Here is a 15874-nt window from a genome sequence, read left to right as displayed (position 1 = left end):
TTTCTCATTTTGATTTGAACTTCCCAGCTGTCAGCCTTCACAGTAACATGGGAGCAGCTTATGCAGATCCACCTTGGATCTCTGATGAGAAACAATAGAAGCAGCAACAGCATGAGCAGGGGGAGCAATATCAATAGGAGCAGCAGCTGCCTTCTCCTCACCCACTTGCCTCTCCAAATGACAGAGGGGATTAACATGGAGCTCCAGCTCAGAGGAGGTTATATCCCCAACACAGGGTATACAGGTAGTGGATCAGCTTTATGGACATGACTGAGCGCCAATGCCTCAGGGGGCCTAGACTTTTACAACAGATCATTGCTGTCAACTCCTGCCAAGTGGGTCAGGTGGACAAGCATTGGCAGTGTCTCTGGCTCCTTCCAGGAATCTGCTGTGACACCTGGAGAATTTCTCAATCTGAAGTGTACAGGTGGATCTCTCAGGTGTCTAGTGCCATGATTGCCAGCACTGCCATTTACCTCCACTCAACCAGCAGCATTTATCAATCAAAACGGATTCCACCCTAATAATGTTTACCTCTTATGTAACTGGAAGATTATCATGCATGTCTGTACAAGATACCCAGGAAGCTGCCAAGTCACCCACAGTGGTGCCCTCTGAACCAGGGCAGTTAGGCTTGGGCAATAAATGCTGGCCAAGCCAGCGATGCCCACATCCCATGAATGAATAAAAAAAAAGTTATTCACATCTTCAAACGACATCAGCGGATGGCACCTTGGAGATAAACGCTACCTTCTAAATGTTTACAATAAAAGTGACAATGTAACATATTTTTAAACACCCAAGTGATTTCCCTCCTGAAACTACAAGGTCTTTTTCTACTCCTGTTGCCATCTTCCCGTATGGCCCACCCGCACTTTCCTTTTAGCCCAGAGCTGGAGAGCGTTTGCTACACTTCATTGGGGCACTGAATAACCAGGACAAGACTTTCCTTCATCCTAGTTAAACTGGCAGTGTGAAGGCCATTGGTGAAGGCCAGCAGACACTCAGTTACGTGCTATTACTGATGCTCCATACGGATGGCCATTCTTTTCATGCAGGTGGACATCTGCGCAAAGGCCTGAGACATCATGGCGCTCATTCTAGAGATGGGCTCTTTCAATCTCTCTCCAGTGATGCGCATTGCGGCTGGAAATGCTGACAGAACCTCACACATATTCTGCTGCTGCTTCAGAATAGTCCTCTTTGTCGATGGCCCGTGAGCCTCAGCGTCAGTGTCCAGCTCAGCAGAGTTTGTAGGGTCCAGTCCCCTCCGACATGGACCCACTCCACTCCTGCCTCTGTCTCTAAAATCTGCTCCAGCTCACTTGTAATATGGGAGACACCATGAGACAATACAAATGTCTTGGAAACACTACTGAACTGGTGGACCAGTGTGCATGAGCCTTGTGACACCTGGTAGGAAATAGTTTAATTAAGTTATGTGTATTTGGGTGTGTTAGGAATAAGGAATATCTTTAAGTTTAAGTTTAATTTATATTTTTTTCTAACTGTGGGTTAAAAGGTGAAACCTGGGATCTAGTTTAATTTTTGAGGGAAACAGCAGGTCTGAAGCTGTTTGTGTACCTGCATTTCTAATGAGATTTACAACTCCTGAAGAAAAGTTAAAGCAAACACAAGTGTAGAGTAAACTGTGCTGCTGCCGAGCAACAGGGGTCCAGAGAGGCAGACCCATCTCCCCCCACACACACACACACACACAAAATACAGCAGTTTGAGTTCAGTTTAAAGGAGGTGCCAGGACAGGCAGGAGATGCAAAGGGACAGATAGCAGGTTCCAAACTAAAGAAGAAAATCTCCAAAATCCAGGGGAGTGGAGCAGGAGAAGGTCTCAAGAAGACTTTCTAGTAAAAGAAAGGACAGGGGCCTCGAAAAGGTCCTGTTAGTGAAGTTAAGAGTGAAAAGCAGAGGAAGGCTCCAAGCTTCAGGCTTAGAGAGAGAAAAGCTGCAGCAAGCAGATTCAAAGCAATATAAAGGCTTGTGAGAAGTCAGAAGGTCCAAAGAGATGGCTGAAAGTCTGTAAATCTTCGCTATGGGCATGTGAAGCAGTGGTGCAATGTTAATGGCTGAGTTGGTGAGAGAGAGTGCGTGGAAGACAGCTTGAATGCATGTGGTGACCCAGGGGAGAGGAGTATCAGAAGGAGAGTTCGAAACCCGGGAGGTGAACCCTTGTGGAAGGTGCCTGAGAGAAAGTGTTGGTTTGGGAGAAAATTCCAAAGTCAGTTCCTGGAGAGTGAAGATTGGAAACCCTCATGTGAAAGACGGTGTTCAGTGAGACTGGTTGGCTCACATTGTGACAAGCTTCTGGGGGGAGTTGAGCAGAGATCCATAGCATCTGGTTGAGGTGCCATCTGTCACTTGATTTCAGGGTGTGGTGTGTCTGACCACAGGTTGCCTATTGGTTTACATGGACTGTGCACTTACTGTGAACATTAGAGTATAAGATATCTTTTGTAACTTGTGTTTTCCTTACAAATCTGTATATATCTGTAAAGGTATAATTGTGGAGTATTGTAATATAGTTCATATTTTCTTGTTTATTCTTTTGTTAGAAGCTGACTCCTGTGACTGTTCAGTAGCCACTCTTCATGTATCTAAACAAAAAATAAAAGTTAGGATCTATCAAGCTGGGTTCCACCCTCAGATCTGGCTTATCCAGGGGTAACTTCAGCTGGGATCATAAGACACCTTTTTTTTTATTTGTTCACGGAATGTGGGTGTCACTGGCAAGGCCAGCATTTATTACCCATCCCAAGCTGCCCTAGCTCAGAGGGCATTTTGAGCCAACCACATTGCTGTGGGTCACATGTAGGCCAGACCAGGTAAGGACGGCAGATTTCCTTCCCTAAAGGTGGGTTTTTACAACAATTGACAATGGTTTCATGGTCATCATTGGACTTTTAATTCCACCATCTGCTGTGGTGGGATTCGAACCCGGGTCGACAGAGCATTTCCCTGGGTCTCTGGATTACTAGCCCAGCGACAATACCACTACACCATTGCCTACCACCGCCCCCTACTCCTCTGAGTGAACAATGGATCACAGTCCTACTATTCACTTCCTTAGCCACTTGCCTGCTTTATTTCAAAACCTGACCTCTTCTTCCCATTTGCTGGGAACAACATTTCTCTTTAGACCCTTACAGAACCCCAACAAGATCTCTGAGGATGTCTCTGAGAGCGGAGTGGTGGGGAAAGGGAAGGGGTGGGGGGCCAGCTATCCTATGTGTCTACCCCATCGCTATGCTTGTTCTATCTTGCATAGAGTCAGTAGAACATAGCAGCAGGCCATTCTGTCCATCAAGTCCATGCTGGCTCTCTGTAGAGCAATCCAGTCATTCTCATTCTCTTGCTCTATCTCTGTAATCTTGTAAGTTTATTTCCTTCAAGTGTCCATCCAATTTCCTTTTAAAATCACTGATCATCTCCATTTTCACCACACTCGTGGGCAGCGAGTTCCAGGTCATTACCACTCACTGTGTAAAAAAGGGTCCTCCTCACATGCCCCCCTGCAGTTCTTGCCCAAGACTCCCAAATCTGTGTCCCCCCCCCAGCCCTAAACCCTTTCTTATTACATTGAAATTAGCCCTCTTCCAATTTAGAAATTCCACTTTAGATTGTTGCTAGCTCTTCCCCATTATTAACCAAAACCTTATGTACCAGCTAATGGCAACAGCTTTTCCTTGTCTACCTTATCTAAGTCTGTCATCATCTTGTACCCCTCTATCAAACCTCCCCTCATTCTCCTTTACTCCAAGGAGAACAACCCCAGCTTCTCCAACCCATCCTTGTAACTAAAATCCCCCCCTCAATCCCTGGGACCATTCTAGTAAATCTCCTCCGCACCCTCTCAAGGACCCTCACATCCTTCCTAAAGTGTGGTGACCAGAACTGTACACAATACTCTAGTTGGGGCCTAACCGGAGCTTTATAAAGATTCTGCATAACACTCCTGCTTTTGTTCTCAATGTCTCTTTTATTTAGGAAGCCCAAGATGCCATGTGCTCTTCCAACTGTTCTCTCAATATGTCTGACCACCTTCAAAGGTCTATGCACATGCACTCCCAGGGTCCCTCTCTTCCTGCACACTCTTTAGATCTGTGTCATTAAGTCTGTGTTGCCTCTCCCTATCCCTTCTGCCAAAGTGCATTGCTTCACACTTCTCTGTATTAAATTCCATCTGCCTCTAGTCTGCCCATTCTGCTAGCCTATCTGTGTCCTGTTGCAGTTGATTGGTATCATCCTCACTATTTTTCACTGCTCCAAATTGTGAAATTTTATTCTGTATTCCAATATCTAAGCCATTTATATATAACAGAAAAAAGCAGTGACGCTTGGGAATGCCACTGTCTACCATCCTCCTGTCTGAAAAATAACTATTTTCCAGGACTCTCAGTTTCTGTCCTTAAACCAATTTTAAATCCAACTGGACACTGACCCTCTGATTCCATGAGCCTCAATTTTGTTAACCAGCCTTTTATGTGGTATTTTGTCAGACATTTTCTTAAAATCCATATAGACAACATCCACTGCATTCCCTTCATCAACATTCTCCGTTACTTCATCAAAAAATTCAATCAGTTGTCAATGTCAAACATGAATCAGCTTTTTACAAATCTGCGCTGGTTCTCCTTAATTCACTCAAACCTCTCCAAGTGCCTGTTGATTTTTTACCCCCTGATTATTGTTTCTTAAACCTAACCCACTACTGATGTTAAGCTGACCGGCCGTTAGTTGCTAGGTCTGTCCTTACACTCGTTTGTGAATAAGGGTGTTACATTCACCACTGTCCAATCCTCTGGAACCTCGCCCATACCTCAGGAAGATTGGAAGATTATGATTATCGGGTTGCATCTGGGCAGATCATTTAATGATAGAATTGTCCATTAAGATGGAGAGTGAAGAAGTTGAATCCGAAACTAGGGTCCTGAATCTAAATAAAGGGAACTATGAGGGTATGAGGCACGAGTTGGCAATAATGGATTGGGGAACCTTACTAAAAGGGTTGATGGTGGTGAAGAGGAGATGTTACACTCTCCGATCCCGCAATAACCACACGAGACTCAGGCTTCCTTTTTAACCGGTTTTATTCAAACATATGCAAGGGAGCTGCAATCATTCCTAAGAATGAAGACCGAGCTCCCCGATTGATTACATTTCACTACTTTTGCACTTTTTCTTATAACACATTTCAGTCCATTTGAATACATCAATTGGTAACCAATACATCGGTTCCATACTATCTCTATCCCATTGAGTACATAAACATGTGATTTTACTAACCAATTATTCTAAAGGATGTATACATAATTATATTATCCAATCAAAATTAAAACACATAAACAAGGACCTTGATTCTTACAACTCAAGACTCTTTGTGTTTCATCAAAGCCCCCTCTTCATCCATTGTTCATCTTCCCATATCTAAACTAAAACCACCTGCCCCTTCCTTATGTGAGAGGGGAGTACACTTAATCTAATTTATGTCATACTTTTGTCTCCAGTCTGACTCTCAAGGCTGTGCAATGTTTATCTGGTAATCTTCAACTCTTAATATGTTTAGCAGCCATGTCTGCCTGGAAATTTTAGGGTTTTTTTGGTAAATTCTTACTGTATTCTCTTTTAACATTTTTAATTCCCCACTAACAGTGGATAGACAATGGCTAATATTTAAGGAACGTATGCATGAATTACAACAATTATTCATTCCTGTCTGGTGCAAAAATAAAACTGGAAAGGTGCCTCAATCATGGATTACAAAAGAAATTAGGGATAGTATTAGATCCAAAGAGAAGCCATATAAAATTATCAAAGAAGCAGAAAGGCTGAGGATTGGGAACAGTTTAGAATTCAACAAAAGTGAACAAAATGATTGGTCAAGTAGGGGAAAATGGAGTATGAGAGTAAACTTGCAGGAACATAAAAACTGACTGTAAAAACTTCTATAAATATGTGAAGAGAGAAAGATTAGTGAAGACAAATGTAGGTCCCTTACAGTCAGAAATGGGGGGAAATTATAATGGAGAACAAAGAAATGGCAGAAGAATTGAACACATATTTTGGTTCTGTCTTCACAAAAGAGGACACAAATAATTTCCCGGAATTGTTAGGGAACCAAGGGTCTAGTGAGAGGGAGGAATTGAAGAAAATCAGTATTAGTAAAAAAAAAATGGTGCTAGAGAAATTAATGGGGTTAAAGGCTGAAAAATCCCCAGGGCCTGATAATCTACATCCCAGAGTACTAAAGGAAGTAGAAATATTGGATGCATTGGTGGTCATCTTCCAAAACTCTATAGAGTCTGGAGCAGTTCCTGCAGATTTGAGTATGGTAAATGTAACCCCACTATTTAAAAAAGGAGGGAGAGAAGAAACAGAGAATTACAGACCAGTTAGCCTAACATCAGTAATGGGGAAAATGCTAGAGTCTATTATAAAAGACGTGGTAACAGAACACTTGGAAAACATTAATGGGATTAGACAAAGTTTATGAAAAGGAAATCATGTTTAACTAATCTACTGGAGTTTTTTGTGGATGTAACTGGTAGAATAGATAAGGGAGAAACAATGGATGTGGTGTATTTGGATTTCAAGAAAGCTTTTGATAAGGTTCCACATAAGAGGCTAGTGGGCAAAATTAAAGCGCATGGAATTGGGGGTAATATACTGGCATGGATTGAGAATTGGTTGACTGACCGGAAACGGAGTGTGGAAATAAATGGGTCTTTTTCCAGATGGCACTAGTGGTGTACCGCAGAGATCAGCACTTGGGGCCCGTTATTCACGATATATATTAAATGACTTGGATGAGGAAACCAAATGCAATATTCCCAAGTTTGCTGACAACACAAAACTGGGTGGGGTTGTGAGTTGTGAGGAGGATGCAAGGAGGCTTCAGGGCGATTTAGACAAGTTGTGTGGGGGGCAAACACATGGCAGATGCAGTATAACGTGGATAAATGTGAAGTTATATACTTCAGTGTGAAAAATAGAAAGGCAGAGTATTATTTAAATGGTGATATATTGGGAAATGTGGATGTACAAAGGGATCTGGATGTCCTTGTAAACCAGTCAATGAAAGTAAATAGGCAGGTGCAGCAAGCAATTAGGAAGGCAAATGGTATGTTGGCCTTCATTGCGAGAGGATTTGAGTTCAGAAGTAGAGATGTCTTACTGCAGTTATACAGGGCCTTGGTGAGACCACACCTGGAGTAGTTTTGGTCTCCCTACCTAAGAAAGGATATACTTGCCACAGAGGGAGTGCAGTGAAGGTTCACTGGGCTGATACTGGGGATGGCAGGACTGTCGAATGAGGAGAGATTGGTTCGACTGGGCCTGTATTCACGAGAGTTTAGAAGAATGAGCAGGGGATCTGATTAAAACGTATAAAATTCTAACAGGGCTGGACAGACTGGATGCAGAGAGGATGTTTCCCCTGGTTGGGGAGTCTAGAACCAGGGGCCACAGTCTCAGGATACGGGGTGGGCCATTTAGGACTGAGATGAGGAAAAATTTCTTCACTCAGAGGGTGGTCAACCTGTGGAATTCTCTACCACAGAGGCTGTGGAGGCCGGGTCACTGAGTATATTCAAGAAAGAAATTGATAATTTTTTGGATATTAGGGGCATCAAGGGGTATGGAGAGAAAGTGGGAATATAGTGTTGAGATAGAGGATCAGCCATGATCATAATGAATGGCAGAGCAGGCTCGAAGGGCTGAATGGCCTACTCCTGCTCCTAGTTTCTATGTTTTTATGACAAGCCCTTCTAGTCTCTCCACCCCCACTTCCTTTAGCTACCTGGGATGCAAACCCTCTGGACCAGGAACTCTAAGCATAGCCAGCCTTTCCAGCATATCCTGACTCTCCATTGTCATCTCACCTATTACCTCCCCCATCTCCACTTCAACTGACTTTTTGTCAGCATTTTCTCCCTTAGTAAACACCGATACAGAGAACTCATTAAATATAATAAAAACAGAAAGTGCTGGGAAAACTCAGCAGGTTTGACAGCATCTGTGGAGAGAGAAACAGAGTTAATGTTTTGAGTCTGTATGACACTTCTGTTTTGCTTTTAAATTATTAAGTATTCTGGCCTTGTCCTGCCCTCTAGGCATTTATCACCCTCTAAAGGACTCTCTCCACCTCTTATCACCTGCTTACTGTTTACAAGCCAATAGAAGATTTTTGGGTTCCCTTTCATGCTGACTGTCATTTTATTCATACTCTCTCTTTGCCAGTCTTATTTTCCTCTTCATCTCCTTTCTCAGCCTATTGTATTTGACCTGGTTCCAGTGAGAAGAATTCACCTGACATGCATTATACACCCTCTTTTTTTTTTGTTTCATCATAATCTCTAGCTCCCTCTCATCTAAGTAGCCCTGTTTTTGGTTCCCCTACCTTTCACCCTTGTTGGAATGTACCTAGCCAGTACCTAAAACATCTCTTCCTTAAAAATCACTCATTGTTACAGTTTTTCCTGTCAACCTTTAGTTATATTTTTCCCTGGCTAGACCCTTTCTCATCACATTGAAATTAGCCTCCTTCCCATTTAGAAGACCTACTTTAGATTGTTGCTAGCTCTTCTCCATTATTAACCAAAACTTTATGATATGATCACTCTTACCCCAGTGTTCCCCCACAGACACTTGGCCCACCTCATTCCCCAGCAGCAGATCCATCAATGCCTCCTTTCTAGTTGGACAGAGAACATTCTGGGCAAGGAAGTTCTACTGAACACATTTCATAAATTCCTTGCCCACCTTTCCCTTTACACTAACATTATCCCAATCGAAGAGAAAGACAGTTTTGAGTCTGTATGACACTCTTTCAGAACTAAAGAGAAGTGGAAGTGTGGTGAAGGGAGTGGGACAGGTGAAGCTGGATAGAAGGCCAGTGGTAGGCGGAGGGCCCCTCCCTTTCCTCCTCCTCTAGCTTTTCTGAACACTTTTTGTATCCGTGAATATTAAGTGTCCAGTTCTCATCATTTTTAAGCCGTGTTTCTATTCTTGCCACAACATCATATTCCCACACGGCTTTTTGCGCTTGTAGCTCACCGACCTTATTCACCGCACTGTGTGTGTTTACGTACACGCATTGTAAAGTTGTCTTTGTATTCCTCATGCTCCTTCTTATTCTGCCAGTATCTAACACAATACTGCTTCTTTCTCTCGTACTGCCCAACACACTCTCCCTCCTTAATTCACCTTATTCCTCTTTTTTTCTACACCCTGGTGCCCATTGCCCTGCCAATTTAGTTAAAACCCTCCCTAACCACCCTAGTGAACTCCCCCACGAGGACATTGGTCCCAGTCCTGTTGAGGTGCAACCTGTCTCTTTGTGAATAAGTGCCTTCTATCCCAGAATTTGTCCCAATGTCCCAAGCTCTCCCTCCTGCTCCATGCCTCAAACCACAGATTGCCCCTCCCTATCTTCCTATCTCTCCACTCACTAGCCTGCGGCACTGGGAGTAATCTGGAGATCACTATCCTCGAGTTCCTACTTTTTAACTTCCACCCTGAGTCCTGAAAATCCGATGGCAGGACCTCGAAGCCTGCCCTCTGTTCTTGGTACCAACATGTACCACTTCTGGCTGACTCCTTTCCAGCTCTCCATAACGTCCTTTACCCGGGCACCAGAGATGCAATGCACCACGTGGGATTCACAATGACAGTTACAGAAATGCCTGTCTGTTTCCCTGCCAATGGAATCTCCTATAATGACTGTATTTCTATTCTTTGCTGTTCCTTCCTGTACAGCCTCTTACCCATTGGTGCCATGCTCTGGACTGCACTCCTTCAAGGTTTTGGCACGTGCAGCAGTCTCCAATGCTGAGTATCTGTCTGGGAGTGGCACACACCCTGAGGACTCCTGTACTTCCTGCCTCTTTCTACTGTTCCAGATGGCCACCCCCCACTATCCTGAACTCTCTCTGCCTGTGGGGTGACCACCTCCTGGATCCAGGAAACTCTCATTCCGCCTGATGCTTCACAGGTACTCCAGCTGCTCCTCAAGCTCGGAAATCCAGGGCTGGAGCTGGAGCAGCTGGAGACACGTCCTCCACATGTGCTCTCCCCGGATATATGAAGAATCCTGATCTTACCAGATGGGGCAGGATTTGCAAGCAGCAGATCTCAGTCCTGATGTGAAAAAACCTGTTATTCTCTCTCTAACAGGATTAGTAGCTTGTTTAAGTCATGAATTTAAATTCATGCCTTTAGGTCTGATGATAGTCCTATTCATTTGCTTGCTGTTATACTTGCCTCAATTGAAATTTTTGATTTCCCTAATTTGAAGAAATGCCCTGATTTAGAGAAGAAGAAAACTATTTACCAACCAATTAGCAGCTTCCCGGAGATGTCACACTTTGATTTTCTTTTCAATCTGGCCAGTTGCCTCTGGATTCCCCCACCTCAGACTAGGCTCACTGTGCGCTCGCTGTCTCTCTCTCTCTACTGCTGCTGCCACTCTTCTATCCTCCCACCATTATTCCAGTGCACTCACCCATCCCTGCCTCAGACTAGGCTCACTGTGCGCTCGCTGTCTCTCTCTCTCTCTACTGCTGCTGCCACTCTTCTATCCTCCCATCATTATTCCAGTGCTCTCACCCATTTCTCTAATGAAGTCATTCTTACCCATGCGACAGTCCCTTTAAATCGCGAGGATTCAGCTGGCTGGTGGGGGCTGTCATCAGGGGAGCCTTCAATAGGGATGTTAATGTGGAAGCAGTTAAACAGCTACAGTAAAGAATTACAATTTTCGGGAACCCCTCCCCACCCCACCCCACCCCCAGCTCATCCCACCCCTCTGAGTAAGTCCAGGAGGTGCTATCATCTGCTTCGATTTAGAATGCCCAGGATTCCATGTGTTACATTTACTGTTTGTTAACCCGTTCTGTCAGCTTCAAAGATTGGCACCACAATCACCCTCAGCTCTTTCTGTTCTTGCCTCCCCTTTAAAATTCTACCATTTCACTTGTATTTGGCTGTTATTGTCTCTCCTCCATCTTCCTTCCAAATTATATCACCTCTCACTTTTCTACGTTAAATTACATCCACCACGTGTCCATCCAATCCACCAGTTTATCATATCCTCTTGAAGTCTATTGTCATCCTCACAGTTTATTACACTTAGCTTGTGTCATCTTCCAATTTCAAGGTTGTGTCCTTTAATCCCCCAAGTCCAACTCATTAGCATTTATCAAAACTATAATTGCCCTGGTACTGAACCTTGGGCACTCCACTGAACACCACCCACCCACCACCTGCTTCCAATTCTCCCCTGGACAGATAAGTGGCAAGTAACATTCGCATCACACAAGTGCCAAGCAATGACCATCTCCAACAAGAGAGAATCCAACCATCTCCCCTTGAGATTAACTCACCTCCTGACTCCCCAAAGTCTGTCCACCATCTACAAGGCACAAGTCAGGAATGTGATGGATTACTCCCCACTTGCTTGGATGAATGCAGCTCCCACAACACTTAAGGGAGTTACTTGCCGCAGGATTCCCAGCCTCTGACCCGCTCTTGCAGCCACAGTATTTATATGGCTAGTCCAGTTCAGTTCCTGGTCAATAGTAACCCCCAGAATGTTGATAGTGGGGGATTGAGTGATGGTAATGCCATTGAATGTCAAGGGGTGATGGTTAGACTCTCTCTTGTTGGAGATGGTCATTGCCTGGCACTTGTGTGGGGCGAATGTTACTTGCAACTTATCAGTGCAAGCCTGGATATTGTCCTGGTCTTGCTGCATTTGGACATGTACTGCTTCAGTATCTGAGGGGTCATGAATGGTGCTGAACATTGTACAATCACCAGCGAACATCCCCACTTCTGACCTTCTGATGGAAGGAAGGTCATTGATGAATCAGCTGAAGATGGTTGGGCTGTGGACACTACCCTGAGGAACTCCTGCAGTGATGTCCTGGAACTGAGATGATTGACCCCCAACAACCATAACCATCTTCCTTTGTGCTAGGTATGACTCCAACCAGTGGAGAGTTTTCGCCCTGATTCCCATTGACTCCAGTTTTGCATCCTTGATGCCACACTCGGTCAAATGCAGCCTTGATGTCAAGGGCCATCACTCTCACCTCACCTCTGGAGTTCAGCTCTTTTGTCCAAGTTTGAACCAAGGCTGTAATGAGATCAGGAGCTGAGTGGCCCTGGCGGAACCCAAACTGAGCGTCAGTGAGCAGGTTATTGCTGAGCAAGTGCCACTTGATAGCACTGTTGATGACCCCTTCCATTACTTTACTGATGATGGATAGTAGACTGATGGGGCGGTAATTGGCTGGGTCAGATTTGTCCTGCTTTTTGTGTACAGGACATACCTGGGTAATTTTCCATATTCCCAGGTAGTTGCCAATGTTGTAGCTGCACTGGAACAGCTTGGCTAGGGGGCGCGGCAAGTTCTGGAGCACAAGTCTTCAGTACTACTGCCAGAATAGTCAGGGCCCATAGCCTTTGCAGTATCCAGTGCCTTTAGCCATTTCTTGATATCACATGGAGTGAATCAAATTGGCTGAAGACTGGCATCTGTGATCATAAGACCATAAGATGTGGGAGCAGAAGTAGGCCATTTGGCCCATCGAGTCTGCTCCGCCATTCAATGAGATCATGGCTGATCTGATAATCCTCAACTCTACTTTCCTGCCTTTTCCCCATAACCCTTGATTCCCTTGCTGATTAAAAATCTGTCTATCTCGGCCTTGAATATACTTAATGACCCAGCCTCTACAGCCCTCTGCGGTAAAGAACCCCACAGATTCACTATCCTCTGAGAGAAGAAATTCCTCCTCATCTCTGTCTTAAATGGGCAACCCCTTACTCTGAGATTATGCCCTCTGGTCTTAGACTCTCCCACAAGGGGAAACAACCTCTCAGCATCTACCCTGTCAAGCCCCCTCAGAATCTTATATGTTTCAATAAGGTCGCCTCTCATTCTTCTAAACTCCAATGAGTACAGGCCCAACCTGCTCAACCTTTCCTGATAAGAAAATCCCTCCATACCCGGGATCAACCTAGTGAACCTTCTCTGGACTGCCTCCAATGCCGGTATATCTTTCCTTAGATAAGGGGACTAAAACTGTTCACAGCATTCTGGGAGGAAATCTAACTAGTGCCTTGTGTAGTTTTAGCAAGACTTCCCTATTTCTATACTCCATTCCCTTTGAAATAAAGGCCAACATTCCTTTTGCCTCCGGGACACCCTGGTTCACTCCTCCATCACCCCCTCCCACGGCACCTTCCCATGCAACCGCAGAAGGTGCAACACCTGCCCCTTTACTTCCCCCCTCCTCACCGTCCAAGGGTCCAAATGCTTCTTTCAGGTGAAGCAGCATTTCACTTGTACCTTCTTCAATGGGGCTAGTGCATTTGCTGCTCCCAATGCGGTTTCCTCTACATTGGAGAGACCAAATGCAGACTGGGTGACCGTCTGCGGAACACCTTCGGTCTGTCCGCAAGCATGACCCAGGCCTTCCTGTCACTTGCCATTTTAACACTCCACCCTGCTCTCATGCCCACATGTCCGTCCTTGGCCTGCTGCAATGTTCCAGTGAAGCTCAACGCAAACTGGAGGAACAGCACCTCATCTTCCGACTAGGCACTTTACAGCCTTCCGGGCTGAATATTGAATTCAACAACTTTAGATCATGAACTCTCTCCTCCATCCCCACCCCCTTTCCAATCCCCCCCCCCCTTTTTATCCCCTTTTTTCAATATTAATTTCTATTTTTTATTATTTATTTATTTTTTTCCACTTACCTTTATTCTTATTTTTTAAACTTATTTCCATTTTTATTCATTGTTTTATCCCCACCTTTTAACCTATTTTCCCACCACTGTCCCTCCCCCCACCCACCCCTACTAGGGCCATCTGTCACTTGTTCATGTTGTTCTTTTCAGAGTGTTTACCCTGATCTGGCTATTATCACATTCTGCTTTCTATCCTTAATGTCACCATCAGCACCTCCTTTAGCCAGTACCACCACCATTAACACCCCTTTGACCTTTCATTTATGACATCTTTGGCATCTCTCCTTTGCCTCCACCTATCGCTGGCCTTCTATCCAACTTCACCTGTTCCACGCCCCTTAAACAGCATAAATTTCACCACATTTTTATTTCTCTTTAGCTCTGAAGAAGAGTCATACGGAGTCGAAACGTTAGCTCTGTCTTTCTCTCCACAGATGCTGTCAGAGCTGCTGAGTTATTCCGGCATTTTTTGTTTTTGATTCCATTTGCCTTCCCTATTACCTGCTGAACTTGTATGTTAGCTTTTTGTGATTTATGCATGAGGACCCCCAAATCCCTCTGTGTTGTAGCTTTCTGCAGTCTTTCTTCATTTAAATAATATTCAGCTCCTCTATTCTTCCTGCCAAAGTGCATAACCTCACATTTTCCCACATTAGATTCAATCTGCCGAGTTTTTGCCCACTCACTTAACCTGTCTATATCCCCCTGTAGACTCTGTGTCATCCTCACCACTTGCCTTCCCACCTATTTTTGTGTCATTCGCAAACTTGGTGATAGTCCATTCATTTCCCCCATCCAAGTCACTAATATATATTATAAATAATTGTGGCCCCAGCACTGATCCCTGTGGCACTCCACTAGTTACAGGTTGCCATCCTGAAAATGCCCCCCTTATCTCAACTCTCTCTCCTCTATTAGTTAGCCAGTCCTCTAACCATGCTGATATACTATCCCCAACACGATGGGCTCTTATCTTATTAAGTAGCCTTATGTGTGGTACCTTATCGAATGCCTTTTGGAAATCCAAATATATTACACCTACTGGTTCCCCTTTACCTATCCTGCTTGTTACCTCCTCAAAGAATTCTAATAAATTTGTCAGGCATGATTTCCCCTTCACGAAGCCATGCTGACTCTGCTTGATTATATTATGCATTTCTAAATGCTCTGCTATTATATTCTTTATAATAGATTCTAACATTTTCCCAATGACAGATGCTGGGGACCTCTGGAGGAGGCCCAGATGGATCATCCACTTGGCACTTCTGGCTGAAGATTGTAGCAAATGCTTCAGTCTTATCTTTTGCACTGATGTGCTGGGCTCCTCCATCATTGAGGATGGGGATATTTGTGGAGCCTCCTCCTCCAGTGAGTTGTTTAATTGTTCACCACCATTCACAACTGGATGTGACAGGACTGCAGAGTTAGATCTGATCCATTGGGATCGCTTAGCCCTGTCTATCACTTGCTGCTTATGCTGTTTGGCACACAAGTAGTCCTGTGTTACAGCTTCACCAGGTTGACACCTCATTTTTAGGTATGCCTGGTGCTGCTCCTGACATGCCCTCCTGCACTCTTCATTGAAACAGGGTTGATCTCCTGGCTTGATGGTAATGGTAGAGTGGGGGATTTGCCGGGACACGAGGTTACAGGTTGTGGTTGAGTACAATTCTGCTGCTGTTGTTGATGGTCCACAGCCCCTCATGGATGCCCAGTCTTGAGTTGCTAGATCTGTTCGAGATCTATCCCATTTAGCACGGCGATAATGCCACACAGCACGATGGAGGGTACCCTCAATGTGAAGGTGGGACTTCGTTCTCCATAACAACTGTGCGGTGGTCACTCCTACCGATACTGTCATGGACAGATGCATCTGCTGCAGGCAGGGGAGGATGAGGCCAAGTATGTTTTTCCCTCTTGTTGATTCCCTCACTACCTGCCGCAGACCCAGTCTAGCAGCTATGTTCTTTAGGACTCGGCCAGCTCGGTCAGTAATGGTGCTACCGAGCCACTCTTGGTGATGGACATTGAAGTCCCCACCCAGAGTACATTCTGTGCCCTTGCCACCCTCAGCGCTTCCTCCAAGTGATGTTCAACATGG

Source organism: Cetorhinus maximus, unplaced genomic scaffold (assembly GCF_964194155.1).
Source record: "Cetorhinus maximus unplaced genomic scaffold, sCetMax3.hap1.1 HAP1_SCAFFOLD_1108, whole genome shotgun sequence".
NCBI lineage: Eukaryota > Metazoa > Chordata > Chondrichthyes > Lamniformes > Cetorhinidae > Cetorhinus > Cetorhinus maximus.
This window is presented reverse-complemented; position numbering follows the sequence as displayed.